The 11,362-nt window shown below is 27.1% G+C and overlaps 1 protein-coding gene across 9 annotated transcripts in view; it reads right to left on the minus strand.

The window, feature by feature from the left end:
• Nucleotides 1-5,942, minus strand: part of LOC130671535 (5-hydroxytryptamine receptor 2A) — a 47,595-nt gene extending 41,653 nt beyond the window's left edge. For all 9 annotated transcript variants that reach the window (XM_057475490.1, XM_057475489.1, XM_057475487.1 and 6 more), the window contains exon 1: nucleotides 5,716-5,942. The gene's annotated coding sequence lies outside the window, so the exon portion shown is untranslated. The remainder of the gene's footprint in view (nucleotides 1-5,715) is intronic.
• Between the last annotated feature and the right edge of the window lie 5,420 nt (nucleotides 5,943-11,362).

An 11,362-nucleotide genomic window follows, 5' to 3' on the forward strand; every position in this document is an offset into this window, starting at 1 on the left:
TTTTTCAATCAATTTTTACTAATTTTGAAAAAACGGGACTATTATTATTAATAATAATCACAAAAAAAAAATGATTGGTTCAAATTTTTTGATTTGACGTGACTTCAGGGTATTAGTAAAATTAAATTTTTTTTTTTCAAATAAGAGAAATTGAATACTGAATAAGAAAATATCTGAAATGAATTGAAGAGACTGCTAGCGGTTAAAATAATTGAAAATTTGTATAGAATAAGGGGAGAGACGAAGCGTAAAGGAAAATCTTAAGCCTTAAAAATTTTTAATTGAGATTTAAATTCAAAATTTTGACTTGTTAATAGACGACAGATGTCGAACACTTTTGTTGAAATTTTGAGCCCAGAAACTAGTCTAGCTATTTTAGGTAACGATAAAAGTCTACCGGAAGTTAGTGGGATATAAAATACAAAGCCTCCACTATCATAAATTTTATGATAATTACTGCAGCTTTCCAAAATTTTAAAATACTATGAATTAATACGATATTGAATACTTATTTTTAGATAGATTTCAAGACCTCAACATAAAAAAGCGGGATGCACTCGTATAAATGACTGGATTATATCCAATACTCTTGATATTTATTGCTGCTTATATATTTTCAATGATAGTGAAATAACATATTTTCAAATTTTGACCTCAACATTTATAAAATTAGATATTTAGTTTCGTTATTATTTTTAAGCAAAAAAAAAAAAAAATAATCGTAATAATATTAATAATCGGTTCATTAGATATAACAATTGAAATTTATATTTATATTGAGAATAAATATATCAATAATCTAAACATTTTAACGATGGTAAAAAAAAAACTAAAAAGAATAAACGAATATTTTTATCTCAGATTGCGACAATCAAGCCGCAGTATAGTAAGCGAAATTTGTTTCCAATACCGAAGATAAACACGCTCTATAAATTCTCAAGCGAAATATTTCTATTATTTATCGATGGTGGCCAAAAAATGAAATAAAATAAAGTACTTCTAGTCTATAAAAAATTCTGCATAAATAAACACGGAACCCGTAAATAAATTTTGAATCGCGAGTGTAAATTGTAGAAATTTTTTTCCTTAGTTACTCTCATTAATATATAATTATTTTATTGTCATACATATATATTTACATATATACTTTGTTTTGTAAAAAATGTAGAGCCGAATATAGATTTTTTGTCATTTGAAGGGTAAGATATCATATTTCTGGGTCTCTAACCGCGAATTCGATTTATCAATTTGTCAGTCTGTAATTGGACAAAATAAAGATCCTTAATTTTTTTTTATTCATAAAATTTTATTATTATTTAGTTTTTTTTTTTTATATACAATTATTCTCCCCTTGTGATATTTTGCGGCTTCGTCAGATTTAAGGGCAGACTACTTTTTTATCTGTTAAAAAGTCACCGCAAGATAAAACAAATAAAAAATATCTTGCCCAATTTAAATAATTATTCCATTTTATTTATTCTAAAATAATTTATATATCCATATCTTACTTTTTTTGTATTTTATTACCATAAATTTTTTTCCCGCCATATTTAATATTTTTAAACCCCCAATTTATTTGAATGCCAATTAAATTTTTATTTATTCAGTGAATAAATATTATTTAATTAAACAATTAATCTATTAGTTATTATGTAAATTCAGGGCGACCGATAAAATTGAAATAGCAATTATAGCCCGAGGCACTTCGTCAAGACGATAACCTACTCAGGATTGTTTGAGGGTTCGTTTGGTACTTGAGATAACTTTGTCATCTGACAAATTTAATGAAACAACAGATGGACCATTTGCCTATAACTTTCTCGTTATCACTCTGTATACCTTTCACCCGCATATATATCTATATATAGTTAATAATACTGCCCGGAATAATAGTCTAGTATAAATTGAAACTTAATAAATTTTCCGTTATAATAAATTTAGAAAAAATTTTTATTTTTATACACCATAAAAAAGTGGTGTTAAGATGGACCGATGCGGTGTTAAAATCAACTTATACATATTTAGTGGTGTTATCTAACCGGTGTTAAAACGGTGGGCATATGAAATAAATTAACTCCGATCGGAGTATGAGGATTTCAGTAAAAATATTTTCAGATCTAGAAAAAAGAAAAAAAAAAAACAATATTTTGTTAAAATTACGAAATTATCGTTAGTTGAGATAAAAAAAATTTCGTTGCCTATACAGACAGAAATGTCACTTTTGTTAAACTGAAGAAATTTTTTAAATTTTTGATTACTTGTCAAATTAAATATAACTCTGATGTTTTTCATGGGTAATAACTGATCCAAAGATGATAAATTAATCATTGATAATTTTATTGTATTTTTCCCGCTGATTTAGTATGCAAAGAGACGTTAATCATAAAAATCTATTTCCCATATTTTATCCATTAACATTGAAATGTCATTGCGGACAAATGTTCTCTGGAATACCCCATAAATTGGTAAATCTGTCGTATCATTAATTTTTGAAACAATAAAATTTTTTTCTATTTGAAATACAATCCGGCTTCTGATACTTGAAAAATAAAACTACTTTTTTTCAACACCGATAAATTATGCCGCCGTTTTCGGTGTTAAATTTAAAACCGATAACCTCAACACCGTGGACTTACACCGTTTTTTTACAGTGTACGTAATTTTTTTTCAGAATAAAGAGAGACTTTGAACAAAAGTTGATTTTATAAATCAATTTTTAATTAAAAGACCAAAAAAAAATTCTTTAAGCTTTTATTGGTAAGATAATAAATGACTTAATTACGACTGCGATAAGAAGTGAGAATATAAATTATGTTGTGATTTAAAGAGATAATAAACAAGTTTAGCCAATTTTCGATGTAATACTGTTACGGAAGGATTTGGAAAGACATAAATTACAGGTCTAGTATCTATTATTGACATGCCGACTCGTTCAGAATGATTTACGCGGTTTTTTTATAGACGAGTACAGAAGCTAGTTTAAAAGTCTTCTAAATGGGTAACCTGACATAAAAAGTATTTGTTCAGTACTTCCGTAAACATTTTCGAAGTCGAGTATTTTTATAAGATCGTTAAAAATAGGAGGGTGTAGAATACATTTTTGGTTAGTACTGAGAGATACTAAAGATTATATAACAGAGATTGGAAACTTTTAAACCACAGCGTTTATTGAGTTTCGATAAGTTTTTCTGTTTATTGGGTTAAAATAATCACTTGAATTTTTAGAGATATATTAAAAATTCAGGTACATATCTCAAAATTCGCATTTAAAAGTCTATTTTACTGGACTATTGGCTTCTAACGTTCAACAATTAAACCCTGAAGACATGCTTAAAACGCCACTCCAGTTGGCGATCGAATCAAAAAATATGAATTTGATTATAAAACTACTTGAGAAATTAACAAAAAACCCAACTTTGAAACGTACTTTGACAGTACAATTGAAAGAGTCATATTACTTTTGGTAACAACGTGTTGACAACAACCACATCTCCGAGAAAGTCTACTCAAAATTTCTAAATTATTTGTGAGACACAGATTACTCGGATCTTTGCGAGAAATTATTGACAAAGTGTTCAAACTAGGACATTAATAATTTGTATGTGTAAAATTTTTCTAATAAATTACAAAATATTGTGGATCATTTAGTGACACGCGGTGTGAATGTAAATTTTATTGATCCCGTAGATTACCCTATTCACATAGTAGCCCAAAAAAGCAAAGAGGTTAATATTCTTAATTTACTCCTCAACTGCCACGTCAAAGTTAATCAAAGTTACGTGGATAAGGATGAACTGAGAAAAAAATTTTCTTCTGACAACTAAGTTTTAGTTAGGAAACATTAATATTAAATTTTAATATCACAATGTAACATTTCTCTGTCAATTGACAGTAGTAAATTCATCGCATAAATGCTTCAAGTTCGGAATATAAGACTTTTGAAATAAGTTTCTGACCAGGGACACTACAAGTGGTGGGCGCGATCTAGTGGTGAGCACTGAACTACACCCGTTGCTGTTAGCTAGCTTAGTGACAGCTGCCTTTTCTGATGGCAAACATTTATTAGGTTCAAGTATATATTTATTAACTTCGAACAAATATATATATTTATTCTAAATGAACATATTTTTTTGTGTCTGAGTTATATTTATTAGAGTTAATATAATGAAACTTTGCGTTAATATTTGGGTTTGTTGGCACTATTAAATAATTTAGTTGTCTATCAAATAAATATTTTTTTGACTTTACCAAATGATTTTATTATCTTAGAGAGAGAAATATTAACGTCAACCAAATAGAGTCTATTAACACCTATACGATATATATAAATAATTATTCAGAGAAAATGTTCAGAAAACATAAAAAAAAATAAAATGGAAATTCATTTTTTCATTTCAAATCCCCTCGAAATAAAAAAATCGGTCACGTCTCTGAAGACAGTACGGAAGTAAATTCCGTTGAGGTTCTATCGCATGTCATTAATTGGCACATTCGGCTGATCATTTTCATCCCTTTACATTTTTTACAAACTCTAATTAATTTATAGCTAAATCGATTGATTTAATTGGTATAATATACCAGCACCAAATTACCAAACACGTTCAAAAATTAAATCCTAAATATAATTAATTCAAAATTTCGTGTTTCTTCTCAGTGAAGATTTGAATCTGAATTTTAAATTTTATTTGACCAATTAAATTTTTGGGTTAAAATTATTTATTAACTTTTTGTCTGCACCCTCTTGAGTAAAAAAAATTTGACTTTTTGAATTTAAATTCAAGACAATTGAAACAAAATTAAGTCAAATTTGAGTGAATTTTCTCTGTTGACGTAAATTGAAGGCAAAAAAGTCAAATTGTTATTTTTTGGACCCGGGGTTCCATTTAACATTTTCATTATTTATATATAAATAAATATATAGCTTAAACAAATATATATATATATATTTGTTTAAACTCTACCAGTTAATATGTAGAGTCAAAAAAATACATATATATTTATTCATAATAATCAAAACTTGACATTGCGATAGATGTTAATGATAAATAAATATTTATCAACCAACAATTCACTTGCGCGATAAATTTGTTTTTCTATTTGAAACATCAATTAAAATACTTTAGTTTATTTACTAACTTTAAAAATTAAATGTTTAATTTTTTTATCCCAATTCTGAAACCAAAATCATTAAAAATTTTATCTATTGTCATTTTTTGAATAAAAAAAAGTATAATTCCAGTTAATTTTTTGGCAGCAACATGTGTTACATAAGGATATATGGAACAAGCTGTGCTAATTTGTGCCTAGATAAATTTAAGCTTAACCGCACTTGAGATTTATCTTGATCTGAGCTAAAAATTACAAAAGTTGTTTTACAATAAATTTTATATACTTTGAATTTAAATGATACAAAGTCTAGTGAAATGGTAAGTCGCCAAATTTATAATTCGCAATAAACATGACCCTGACGGGCGTTTATTTGACACGACATAAAATAAAACGTCGAGCCCTGAACTTGAAAGAGATAATTTCCTCGTTTATATCCGCATCTGTCAAACAGTTTCATCAAAAATATGTACTGAGATATATTTATAACAACTTCCTACTCATTTACTTTCAAACGCCTTCACTACGGACCAATTATTCAAAATACATTTTTTTTTGTAAATTAGTGATAATTAAAATTTAAAAATAAGTATCGAAATTTTGACTTACCCAATTTCATAAAATCCTTTCAAAATTTACAATAAAAAATAAATAATCGTATTAAACATTTTTAAAAAACACTTGACTAAATTTATAAATGAAGAAAAAAAAATTTTATTTATTCATATAATAGTAATAATAGTAAAATAACTGTGCAGTAGATAACATTAAAAAAATAGCGCACAATAATTATTAATCGTGATCCTCACAGTCTCGTCGCACAAATCATACTGCTAGTGACTCGCGGGCTAGATAAACTTGTCTTTCTCCATTATACGCTCCATCTCTTTTTATCTCACTCTGTTTAGCGTGCGCATCATTTTTCAAGTACCAAAAGATTGCGCGGTTGTAATATTTAGATATTTTTATGTCACGTTCAAAATTAAGAGTGAAAAGTAGCAGTAATTAGAAATTAGTATCTATTTTTTCTCTATCGATACTTAAATTTTAACGCTTGGTTATAAAATTTCAAAAATTCAAATAATCAAAAATAATTTAACTACGAGATCTGATTAAGTCGAGTTAGATCCAATTTTATATTGACATTGATATCTATAGATCTATTGAGTTTCATGTAAATTTCCATTAAAATTTTTTTTTTGTTAGACTTCAAGTTGTCAAAATTTTGAATTTTTGAGTTTAATAATTAAATTATTTATTAGCTGAAGATTTCTGTAGATCATTGATCTACATGGATCTAAATAATGAATAGAATTACATCTAGTAAATCTAAATTTTTTTCCGGGCATGGGAAAAAATAAAAAATTATTGAATGATTTTTGAAAAACTTTTTCTGTATATTTTTGAATGAGCGGAAATTATTTTGAACTATGCTACAATAAAGATCTAAATAATAAGAAATTAGATCTAGTAAATTTGAATTTTTTTTTCCGGGCATCAAAAAAAAAAAATAATTGAATGATATTTTGAAAAACTTTTTCTGTATATTTTTGAATGAGCGGAAATTATTTTGAACTATGCTACAATAAAGATCTAAATAATAAGAAATTAGATCTAGTAAATTTGAATTTTTTTTTTCCGGGCATCAAAAAAAAAAAATAATTGAATGATATTTTGAAAAACTTTTTCTGTATATTTTTGAAAGAGCGGAAATTAATTTGAACTATGCTACAATAACGATCTAAATAATGAGAAATTAGATCTAGTAAATTTGAATTTTCTTTTCCGGGCATCAAAAAAAAAATAATTGAATGATATTTTGAAAAACTTTTTCTGTATATTTTTGAAAGAGTGGAAATTATTTTGAACTATGCTACAATAACGATCTAAATAATGAGAAATTAGATCTAGTAAATTTAAATTTTCTTTTCCGGGCATCAAAAAAAAAAATAATTGAATGATATTTTGAAAAACTTTTTCTGTATATTTTTGAAAGAGCGGAAATTATTTTGAACTATGCTACAATAACGATCTAAATAATGAGAAATTAGATCTAGTAAATTTGAATTTTCTTTCCCGGGCATCAAAAAAAAAATAATTGAATGATATTTTGAAAAACTTTTTCTGTATATTTTTGAAAGAGCGGAAATTATTTTGAACTATGCTACAATAACGATCTAAATATTAAGAAATTAGATCTAGTAAATTTGAATTTTCTTTCCCGGGCATCAAAAAAAAAAAATAAAAATTATTTAATGATATTTTGAAAAACTTTTTGCATATTTTTGAAAGAGTAAAACTATGCTACAGTAAAAGTGTATATGTTATTATTTTATTCATGACCATGCTTGATCATTATAATATATATTAAATTGGATTTCACAACACATACCTTATACTCTTGAGATTTATATGAGATCGAAATCTATGTTATTTTAATATGACGTGTGATTTATTATTTATATTAATTAACTGAACTCTGTATTAATTAAAATTCTTGAAAAATATTTATTGTTATCAAAAATTCAGGAGACAGTTTTTAGTAAAAGTAAAAAATGAGGGCCGTAAAAAAAGCTGATGTTAAAAAAAAAATATCTTGTGTTTAAAGCTTCTGGAATAACAATTAAATATGAGTGTTCGAATACGAAGTAGGAAATAAAGTGTCGCGAATGTTCTCTTGCAGTGTTGTGTACATTTAATTGGACACTTTAGCATCAACGAATGAGCGTTAATAAAATTTCCCGCCTTGAAGTCTCTTTAAAATGCACAGCATTTTCTGGATAATTGATAATTTAAGTTGTGTTATAAAATAAAGTATATATTTATTGATATATTTTTACGGAAACATGACAACAGTCGTCTTTGTATGAATAATAAAATTGTTATACAATTCAAGTTTTATTTTAAATTATTTTTATAATAAAAAATGATATCCAGTTTTACCTGAAATGCAAAACTCGTTAATTTAAAATTTTAAATAAATTTTCAAAAATTTCTAGTAAATCACAGAGGGATCAGAATTAAAATTACGATAGAAATTTTGTTAAAAATTCACTGATAGTTTTGTAGAAATTCTTTAAGAAAAAATTTTTCAACTTTACTATCATAATTAGATGATTTATTAATTTCTAATTATTTAAAGCAGTTTAATTTTACTTTTAAAAGTTAATGGATCGCGAATTAGTAACACTGGCTATTAGCACCCGGGAAGAGCAAACTTAATTAAACTTCGAAGAAGAGTGAAATTGTGTTTATTTAAACGTCTCTTTTTAGAATCTTTTAAAATAAACTACAGTATAATAAAAATGTACTATTACTTTATTTGTGTTTGAAATTTTTGTTAAGAAACGTCTGTTGTAAAATAAAATTTTTCATATCCTCAAAAATAAAACAAAAAATTTCGGGTGAAATCGGGCAGCTCCAAAAACGGACGTAATTATTTTTCAAAATAGTCATTAATAAAAGTTAATGGGTATTGTAGTTACACGGAAAGAAAATTATGGGAAGTTTTCCTATGCATTATGGGAATGGTTCCCATAATGGTATGGGAATAGTACCTATACTACTATAGGAATGGTTCCCATATATTATGGGAACCATCCCCATAATAGTATGAGAATAGTTCCCATACTATTATGGGAATGGTTCCTATATTGGTATAGGAACTATTCCTATAATATTATGGGAACTATTCCCATAATGTTATGGGAACCATCCCTATAATATCATAAAATTTTTTTTTTGCACAATAGTGTAGAAATTTCCCAAAATTTGAATTTTCTTGAATGTTTTGTGCTGACAAAAAATTCTTGTTAAAAATTTTAATGGTTTTTTGCCAAATACGATTTTTTTTTTCAATGTTTGAGTTTTGTTTTTATGTTTAATAATATTTCTGTGTATTGTAAAAGTGATTACCACACTTCTTTAAATTAATTTTTTCATGATAATATGGGAACCATTCCCATAATATTATGGGAATGGTTCCTATAATAGTATGGGAACTATTCCCATAATATTATGGGAATGATTCCCATAATGGTATAGGAACCATTCCAATTGCATTATGGGAATCATTCCCATAATATTATGGGAATAATTCCCATACTATTATAGAAACCATTCCCATAATATTATGGGAATGGTTCCTATAATTTATGGGAAGGGTTCCTATAAATTATAGGAACCATTCCCATAAATTATAGGAATGATTCCCATAATATTATAGAAAGTATTCCTATAAATTATAGGAACCATTCCTATAATTATAGGAACCATTCCTATAGTGTTATGGGTATCATTCCCATAATTATAGGAACTATTCCTATAATTATGGGAAACATTCCTATAATTATAGGAACCGCTCCCATAATTTATGGTCGTAATTCCTATGATGGTATAGGAAAAAATTTCACAGAATTATGGGAACCGCTGCCATAATTTTCTTTACGTGTAAAGAGTAAATTTAAATTAAAAAATTTTTTGAAAAATGAAGCCCGGGCATTTCAAATTAAAAAAAAAAATTGTGGATATTCGATTTTAGTCCGTCTTTTTGTATGAAAAACTGATTTTTCACAACAATATGTAAAACAAAACAACGTATTCAGAATTGTAAAAAGTTATGTATGAAAAATAATGAAACCGAAATAGACTTCAGTCATAATAAAAGTGTAGTTATAAATCAACGGACTACAAAAAATTTAGATTGAAAATATAAATTTTCGTGAAAGTTAAACAACAAAAGGTATTTTTTTATTAAAATAAAAGCGTACATTTGTGTCCGATTTTCATTCACGAGTGACAGCTCTAAACATATAATATATAAAATCAATAGCTGGACTAAATATATCATGTTTACATTTTTTATTTCAGAAATTCTAATTTATTTAAGAGCTAAGAAAAGTCGGACAAAGTTTTCATGATTTGTGTAAATGCAGCAAGAAAATAACCGCTTATTCATTCGGTGGCGAAGACAGAAAAGGCAGAGAACCTCACGATGACAGCATCCAAAAGTAATGCCAAGAGTAAGTAGAAAAGACTGTAATTAGAAAACGTTTATTCCAAGTATTTAACGACTATTTCCTGATAAAAAGTTCGTTTGGACACTGGCCAGAGTCATTCATGATCTTTTATTCATAAAGTTGGGGTTTAGTTAAAAGAATTGCAAAAAGTTCAAAGTTCTTTTTTCAATTTTCGGAGGGTTTTAATCGAAGCGTTTTCAGAAATTGTTTCAAACCAGCAGATGAGAATCAGTAAAAATCTGTTTCTATGACAAATCACCTGATAACAGCCAAATTTTAAGTGATTTCAGTTCATCTAGGAAAGGGAATTTCTTAGGAAAGGTCGCAGACTTTTTTTTTTTAAACTAGTTCTTACATACACGTATTAGATGAACGTAATGCTTATAATTGTACACATAGTGAGTACAGTTAGGATTTTTAAACCACAGGAATCTCAAATTACGTTGTTATCATTCATAAATTTTCATTATCAATGATTACGCGCAGGAAAACGGTATTATCTTTTGCACTTTTCCACACCAAATTAAAACTTCGTCCACTTTTTCTCCATATTAAAATTTTCAAAAATAAAAACCCAGATTACAAGACCATAAAATATCGCATTGAGCCACGCGCTTTATGTTACATTCAAAATTTTACTTGAACAAAAAAAAAGGAAACTCATATTCAAATCCAACTCCGAAAATTTTCCCGCCAATTTTAAAATTCACACCAATCTGCACTTTTCTATCAGCCCTTACCCCGCCATCTCCCTCGCAATTTCTAAACTTAAAATTCCAGTTTTCCATCGATGGCAAAAATTTTCCAGGAAATCCATATTTCCCTCGTGACCCTGCCTGACCCCGACCCGCAATTTTACTGACTGAAAATTTTTACCTGCATTGAAATTGACGATAATTTGATGTTGAAATTACCTGAAATCTGCTGCCCGAATTTACAGACAATTTCACCGCAAAAGTTGAAAATAAAAATTTGCGGTTAATTTTTCTTCATTTTAAAGGTAAACTTTTACGAAAAAAAAACAGTCGGTAATGTTCATTCTTACCATTTCAGAAGGTAAGCAAATTTATACATAAAATTGTCTACAATTTGAGGGTAAAAATATACTTAACAATTTTTCAAGTCAAATTAACGATAAATTGACATAAAATTTGCCTGAAAATTAAAGACAACTTTTGAAGTGAATTTACATTCTAATTCGAGCAGTAAATTTACATCAAATTCAATAGCAAGTTGCA

The sequence above is a fragment of the Microplitis mediator genome, chromosome 7 (genome assembly GCF_029852145.1).
Source record: "Microplitis mediator isolate UGA2020A chromosome 7, iyMicMedi2.1, whole genome shotgun sequence".
NCBI classification, from domain to species: Eukaryota; Metazoa; Arthropoda; class Insecta; order Hymenoptera; family Braconidae; genus Microplitis; species Microplitis mediator.